Here is a 7,889-nt window from a genome sequence, read left to right on the forward strand (position 1 = left end):
CATTTAGTTTTTTGTCCCCAGTTTTCTACTCATCCATCCATACACTGGATAAAGGGAGTGTGATCCACAAGGCTTTCACAATCACACTGTCACCCTTGTAAGCTACATCGTTATACAATCGTCTTCAAGAATCAAGGCTACTGGGTTGCAGTTTGATAGTTTCAGGTATATACTTCTAGTTATTTCAGTGCATTAAAACCAAAAAAGGATTATCTATATAGTGCATAAGAATGCCCACCAGAGTGATCTCTTGACTCCATTTGGAATCTCTCAGCCACTGAAACTTTATTTTGTTTCATTTCACATTCCCCTTTTGGTCAAGAAGATGTTCTCAATCCCTTGATGCCGGGTCCAGATTCATCCCTGGGAATCATATCCCACATTGTATGGCCATTGATTTTTGACAAGGCTGTCAAATTCACTTAATGGGGAAAGAATAGCCTCTTCAACAAATGTTGCTGGGAAAACTGGATATCCATATCCAAAATAATGAAGGTGGACCCCTGCCTCACACCATATAGAAAAATGAACTCAAAGTGGATCAAAGATCTAAATGTAAGAACCCAAAAACATAAAACTCCTAGAAAAAAACATATGAATGCATCTTCAGGACCTTGTGTTAGGCAATGGTTTCTTAGACTTTTACACCAAAAAATGAGCAACAAGAGAAAAAATAGATACATGTGACATCAACAAAATTAAAAACTTTTGTGCATCAAAGAAGACTTCATCATGCAAGTAAAAGACAACCTTCAGAATGGGAGAAAATAGTTAGAAACCACATATGTGATAAGGATTTAATTTCCAGAATATATAAAGAAATATAATGACTCAACAACAAAAAGGGAAAAAGACAATTTAAAAATGGGCAAAAAACTCAAATTGACATTTCTCCAAAGAAGATATACAAATGGCCAATAAGCACATGAAAAGATACTGAACATCATTAGCCATTATGGAAATTCAAATAAAAACCCCAGTGAGATACCATTTCACATCCATTTCAATGGCTATTATTTAAAAATGGAAAATAACAAATTTTGGAGAGGGTGTGGAGAAGTTCATTGTTGGTCAGAATGTAAATTGGTGTAGCTGCTGTGGAAAACAGTTTGGCAGCTCCTCAGAAAGTTAAGTATAGGGTTAGGGTTAGGGTCAGTATATAGAAAGGTAAGTATAGAATTACCATATGACCTAGATATACCCAAAGAATTTAAAGCAGGGACTCAAACCAGTGTTCATAGCAGCAAGATTCACAATAGCCAAAAGGTAGAAGCAACTCAAGTGTCCATCAACAGATGAATGGATCAAGAAAATGTGGTTTATGCATTCAATGGAATATTATTTAGCCATAAAAAAGAATGAGGTTCTGACACATGGAACAACATGAATATTTTGGAGATGTCATTTGCGTGAAATAAGTCACACATAAAAAGACAAATATTGTATGATTCATTAACGTGAAATAACTAGAATAAGCAAATTTTAGAGTCATAATCTGGAATACAGGTTACCAGAGGCAGGCTTGGGGTAGGGAATGGGGAGTTAATGCTTAACTGGTAGAGAGTTTCTGTTTGGGATGATGGGAAAGTTTTGGTAATGGAGGGTGGTGATGGTAGCACAACATTGTGAATGTAATTAACTCCACTGGATTATACATCTGAATGTGGTTAAAAGGGGAAATTTTAGGGTATAAATATTTTACTGGAATAAAAAATTAAGAATAAAACATAGCACTGTACAACACAAACGGTTACAACACTAAGAATGGACAATAGTTAACATATAATTCTAATAATATTGTGAGAGAACTGCATGTGTGAGAGGGAGAGGGGTGTGTGGGAACCTTGTATTTTCTGCATGATTTTTCAGTAAACCTACAATGTCTCTAATAAAAAATTTTTTTAACAATTTTAAGAAAGGGAGCAGGAGGAAACTTTTGGGGGTGAAATATATGTTCACTCTGATGATTGTGGTGATGAATATCATAGATGTATACCTATGTCAAAAGTTACCAAATTTAACATTTTATATATTGTTTTCCAATTACACATCAATAAAGCTGTTTAAAAAAAGTAACTCATGGACACACTTGAAAATTTGGGAACTATAGAAAGTACAAAGGTGGGCACCAATTTTCACCTACAAAAGGACATTGGCAAGCAAAGCTGTATGCTGAGGAAGTTGACCAGTAAGCCGAGGAGTGTGAGTCCATGTCTTACACACAGTGAATAGAATGATAATGATGATATGATAATAATAGTAGTGGTTTGTCAGCACTCATTAAGTGCTAGGTGCTATTTCAAGTACTCCACATGGATCTTCTCATTCCATTCTCGCCCCTTTACACTGAGTAGTTGCTATAATTATTCTCATTTCCCAGAAGGGGAACTGAGCCATAGATGGTTTAAGTGTCTCAATCTGGAACATTTGTGGTCCCAAGCAACAAAGGACCTGACCTCAGTGGCTGCCAGAAGGATGGATTAGTCTTGCATAATGTGAAATGCAGAGGTGGATGGGCATCTGTAGGCCTTGGCCCAGCAGTTCCAGGATGAGAGGCCTGTTCTCGTGGTTGCAGGATGGCTGCTGGAGCCCTGCCATCAAATTTAAGGCAGGACGGAGAACGGGGCAGAGTGTCATTGACATGCCTACAGTCACACGCCGTGAACAAAGAGCAGAGCTGAGACCCAGCCTGACTTCAGGGCTAAGGCCATAATCATCACCTGGTACAGCCTCCTGGCTGGGGCTGCTCAGACCAGAATATCTATGACTCAGGGGAACCTATGCACTTTCTGCCAACACCAAGAAGCTGTTTGTGGGAGCCAGGGAAGCAGCTTTCATTCACTCTGGAGGAAATAGGCGTGAAGCAGGCAGAAGTGAGTTCTGAGGTCTCTTCTGACCCATCTCGGTTGCCTGGTGCTTGGACTGGGAACTCCTCAAGGGCAGGGACCTAGTCTGAATCTTCCTTGATCTTCAGGACCAGCTCTGGAGCACGGCACGCACTGCTCAGTCAGTGAATGGGTGGATGGGTAGATGGAGCTGATGGATGGCACCAACAGGCCCTGGGAGGGCAATGAGGCCTCTGGCCTTGCCTACCTCCTCTGGGTGTCATGAGGAAGTCTCTGAATGCCAGCAAGGTGTTTCCATGATTCTGGAAAGTGCCACACCGGGGGACTTCCTGTCCCCTCTCTATCTGGCACAGCTAACAGGCCAGGGCAGTCCAGCTCCCCCCAAACCCTGGGCTGAGTCAGGATGTGAGAAGAGGTGCTGAGGCCCAGGCATAAACACTTCCATCTGGGTGGACACAGACCTGAGAGCTGGAGCTAGATGGCCCAGCTGCAGTGGGCTGGCTCTCTCAAGGCCTGGGAGGCCCCTACTATTCCCGTCCACCCAGGCCTCAGACTTTCCTAGGCCTCCCTGCCTCCAGCCTCTCTCTGCCACATCCACACTACAAGAGGCCTGTCCCAGGAGACCTTTTTTGCCCTTGCTGCCCTAGCTCCATAACTGTCAACAGTACCCAGGATAAAGCGACAAGGGTTCCTTTTAGCCCCCTGTGCTGAGTGCTGTGACCCCAGCACATGCCCATGTGACTTTATCGACAACCATGGCAACTCTGTGAGATATGTCCCAATGTTCACCCCATTTTACAGTCCAGGAAACTGAGACTCAGCTTTCTAAGCTCGTGCCCTTCCTCTCTGTCACCCTCTCTGCCTTCACTGGCTCTCTACAGCCCAGAAGGCAAGAATAAAAAATAAAAGTCATTCAAATAAAACTTCCAGGTTTGTATCGTCTTATCACTGGAACTGTGGAGCTGTCAAAAATGTCAGTTGGACAGGTGTGGATGGAGATTTTAATTTTAGACTCACTTTCCCCCACTCTCCCTACTCCCACCTCTCCCTAATTCCGTCTGGAGTCAGACCTTGGGCAATCGGGAAGACCAAATTATTTGAAGACCATTACATTAGCATGGTGGCAATGAAGGGGAAGTCTGCTGCTCCACATGTGCCCCAGGAAGCCGCCAGGGCCAGGTGTCTTTATTCTAGAACCTTCCAGACACTGCAGCCTCTCAGCTCATTCCTAGCTGCTCTCCTTCAGGCTCTGGTGGCATCACTGTTTGTCTCCTGGTGGCATCACTGTTTGTCTCCTCTCATGGCATAGGGTTGGAAGTCAGCCGCAATCACATCATTTTGGTCATGAACGGAAAGACATTACAGAAGCTCCCTCAGAAAGGAAGACCCAAGGGCCAGGGGAGGCTGCCAGGCTGTCCTTAGTGTGGAACGTCTGTCTCTGGGAGCAGGATGGCAGAACGAAGCCCTCCAGCCCTTGTCTCCTAGCCAGGGTCAGAGCCCCCAGCAGACAGAGAGCCTGGGACATTACGGCTGGAGGAAACCAATTTTGTTTCAAAGAAATTGAATCTTCCGGGTCTGTCTCCTATGGTGTTGATAACCCGGGAGTTGTTGATTTCCACCGCGGTGGCTTTGGAGGGCAGGGCAGAGGAATGGGGGGTGGGGGGGAGATACAGGTTGTTTATGTGGAAAAAGAGGAAACTCTGTGGTTCAGACCCACCACCTCGGCCTGCTCAAACGTTCTGTGGGGATGGGAGGCTACACATGGCTCAAGAATTCTGAGAATCGACTCAGGGGATGAGGACTGCTGAGGTGGGGGCCTGTAGATTGCAGGCCTGATGCCCACCACTCACCTCCACCCCTGCCTTTCCCTTACCCATGAGAACCCAGGGCAGTGGAGTTAGCCCCGGAGCTTTTTGCTTAGATGACAGGAGGGCACCTGGTGAGAAAGGTAACGCAGCAAGGCCGAAACAGGGCGCTCCTTCCTGGCTGAGGGCACTGGAAGGGGGCATAATGGGTAAAGGGCACCTAAATTCACACGGCTTCTCCCACCCCACCCAACACATAGTCACACCAGGTTTGATTTTTTTTAATCCTAAGACATGAATCCTAAACATGAAAGATAAAATGGTAGGTGCAGAGATTGGCAAGAAAGGAATGTTAATGGGAATAGAAGAATTTCAGACTCTGAATGTCCAATAATAGGGGATTGGCAAAATATATTTATGGAAATAAATTCCCCCTGCTATTCAGAATGACAATATTGACTCGGTGAGAGCTTTGTGTGGTTTGCTGAGGGGTGAGCACTGGGTCACGGGCTCTTCAGCTCAGCCCTGGGCAGAAAGCCTCACTCGCCGCAGGAGGGCCTCCTCCTCCTCCCCTACGTCCCCTTCCTCCTCCCAGGCCCCATGAGTCTGGTGTCCTCAGGACTTAAGCCAGCACCTCTCCCAGACCCAAACATGGGAGGCCCGCCACGTGGTTTGGGGTGGTTGGACTTGGTTGAGACACTTGCCCGCACTGAGCCTCCAGTGTCTGGGCTGCAAAGTGGGGATAAGAGCAGCCTCAACCTCATATGGGGCTGGTGGGAGGATTTAGTGGGTCCTGAAAATGTGCAGTGCACGGGGCCTGGTGTATGTGTCATAAATATTCATCAGCAGCTCTTATAATCACTTTTATTTTAATTACATAAAAGCTTAATGCATACCTACAGTGTGCCAGGCTGGACTTGGAGCTTGGGGGTGTGGAGCACAGGTGAGCCATGCCCCTGAGTGTGGGCTGGCGTGACAGAAATTCCTGGGGGCTGCAATCTTAAGGAGGTGCCCACACTTCTGTGCTTATCTCTAGGAACCCCTCAAGGTTCTCGTGGGGAAGATCTGAGAAAATTTTCCTTGTGGCTCTAATCATTATAAAATATATACCTGAAGGCTTCTCCATGGCTCAGGCCTACTCTCCAGGTGAAAAGACTTTACCAGAGCCTTATTCTGGCCAGAGAAGGGCATTCCTTCCACTCTAGCCCACTCGCCTTCCTGTCGCACCTAAGGGGGAAATAAAGAAAACACAGTAAACAGGGCTCAGGGCATTTTGGGAACCCTGCAGCCAGGAAAGGGGGCAGGGGAGAAAACTGGGGAAACACTGGTAAAGATCCCAGTGCCAGGCCCAAGGCTCATTAAAAGGCTGACAGTTAATTGGAAGATTGTAGGATGCTCCCCTGCCCCACCCTTCTCACCACATCAATAAGGGGCCCATCATAGTAACAGCAGATTAGAGCTGAGAGAGCACAAGACACAGATGCTCTCTGAGGAGGATTATTTAGGGAAGCCAAGAATTAAGAGAGGAGACAAAAACAAGGACACTAAAGGAATGTGAAGCCTCTGGAACCTATGGCTACAAGCAAACATTAAACATGGCTCAATTCCTCACCAGGTTAACCCACATCCTTACAATAAAAGCCTATTTAACTCAGTCCCTATTACCTGACATGACATGCCTGGCTTTCAACCAAAAATTAAAAGATATACCAAAAGGCAAGAAAAAACAGTCTGAAGAGACAAACCAATTTCAGACTGGACTTAGATATGACACAGATGTTGGGATTATCATATGGGGAATTTAAAATGACTATGGTTAATATAAGGGCTCTACATAAATAGGTAATAAAAAAAGAACAGTTTTCTCTGGGAGAAATCACCAAACTAAGCAAATGAAGGGATATACCATGTTCATGGATTGGAAGGCTTAATATTGTTAGACTGTCAGTTCTTTTCAAATTGATCTATAGATTCACTGCAAATGTACACACACACAAATCCCTGCAAGCCAAAAAAGTTTTTTGCATGGGGGGGTGGGGGGTTGACAAGCTGCTTCTAAAATTTGTATAAAAATGCAAAGGGCTAAGACTAGCTAAGGTAATTTTGGTGAATAAAGCTGAAGGATTTACACTTCCAATTTTTGAGACTTATTATAAAGGTGCAGTAAATAAGACAGTGTGGTATTGTCATAAGGATAGACAAACAGGTTAATAAAATAGAAGTGCAGCACATAACATGCTTGAGTGCATGGTGTGTCTTTAAAAATTATAATTAAAATGTTTAAATATATTTAATGTATTTTATTTAAATGTTTAATATGTTTTATTAAAATACATTTAATATATTTTGTTGCAGTTTGAATCAAGCAACTGTGGAACCTTTGATTCCCAGACTAACTCAATTTGGAAACCACTGGTGTGGGCCAATCCCGAGGAAGGGAAACGGAGATCAAGAGAAGTGACTTGTTCAAAGTCACATCGCAAGTTAGCTGTCCAGATTGGGAATGAAGGCCAAGTCTCTGGACTCCTCAGTTGATTGTTCTCTCCCCTTGACTGAAGAGGAGGCAGAGTTGGGGAAGAACCTTTCACAACACACAGTTAGACAGGTAGCCTGGGGGGATGACATCAATCCCAAGAACAGAGCTGTTACCCCACTCCTGTCTCCACCCAATCTTTATTGCCTTCTTCTTAAAACCAGAGCTGCAGCCTCGAGGCCCCTTACTGTATCCCAGTAAATGGTATGCACATGGATTTCTGGGGCTTGGTGTGAACTTGGCAGAGTAGATGGCAGTGAGTGACAGCTGGGACAATCAGAGGTCCCAGCTGTGTGCTCAGCGGCTGAGAAACATGCTTCCCAGCAAAGTCCAGGTGAGAGAACCTGGCACAAGAAGGAGAGACTCAAAGGATTAGACTCTTCCAATTTGCAACTTAAAATAGGATTTCCTTAAATACTGTCTTGTGGACCAGAATTGAGCAGCCTCGAGTCACCCAACTGCTGGCCAAAGCTGTCACCTACACACTTATCACCCACAGCAGTGTGGGTATGGGGTCTTGGATTCTCCAGGTTGCCTCCCCTGCCACCCAGGGACTCTTTCCCCATGGCTTAGCTGCTATGACTCCAGGGACTCAAGTACACTGGGCCCGGGGACATGGTATTCTGGAGCATCCAGGAGAAGCTGAAGGTCCAGGTATCAAGTGCTTTACACACGTCACTGAATCCTACCCCAGCAACCTGATCA

The sequence above is a fragment of the Choloepus didactylus genome, chromosome 10, assembly GCF_015220235.1.
Source record: "Choloepus didactylus isolate mChoDid1 chromosome 10, mChoDid1.pri, whole genome shotgun sequence".
In the NCBI taxonomy this organism is placed as follows: Eukaryota; Metazoa; Chordata; class Mammalia; order Pilosa; family Megalonychidae; genus Choloepus; species Choloepus didactylus.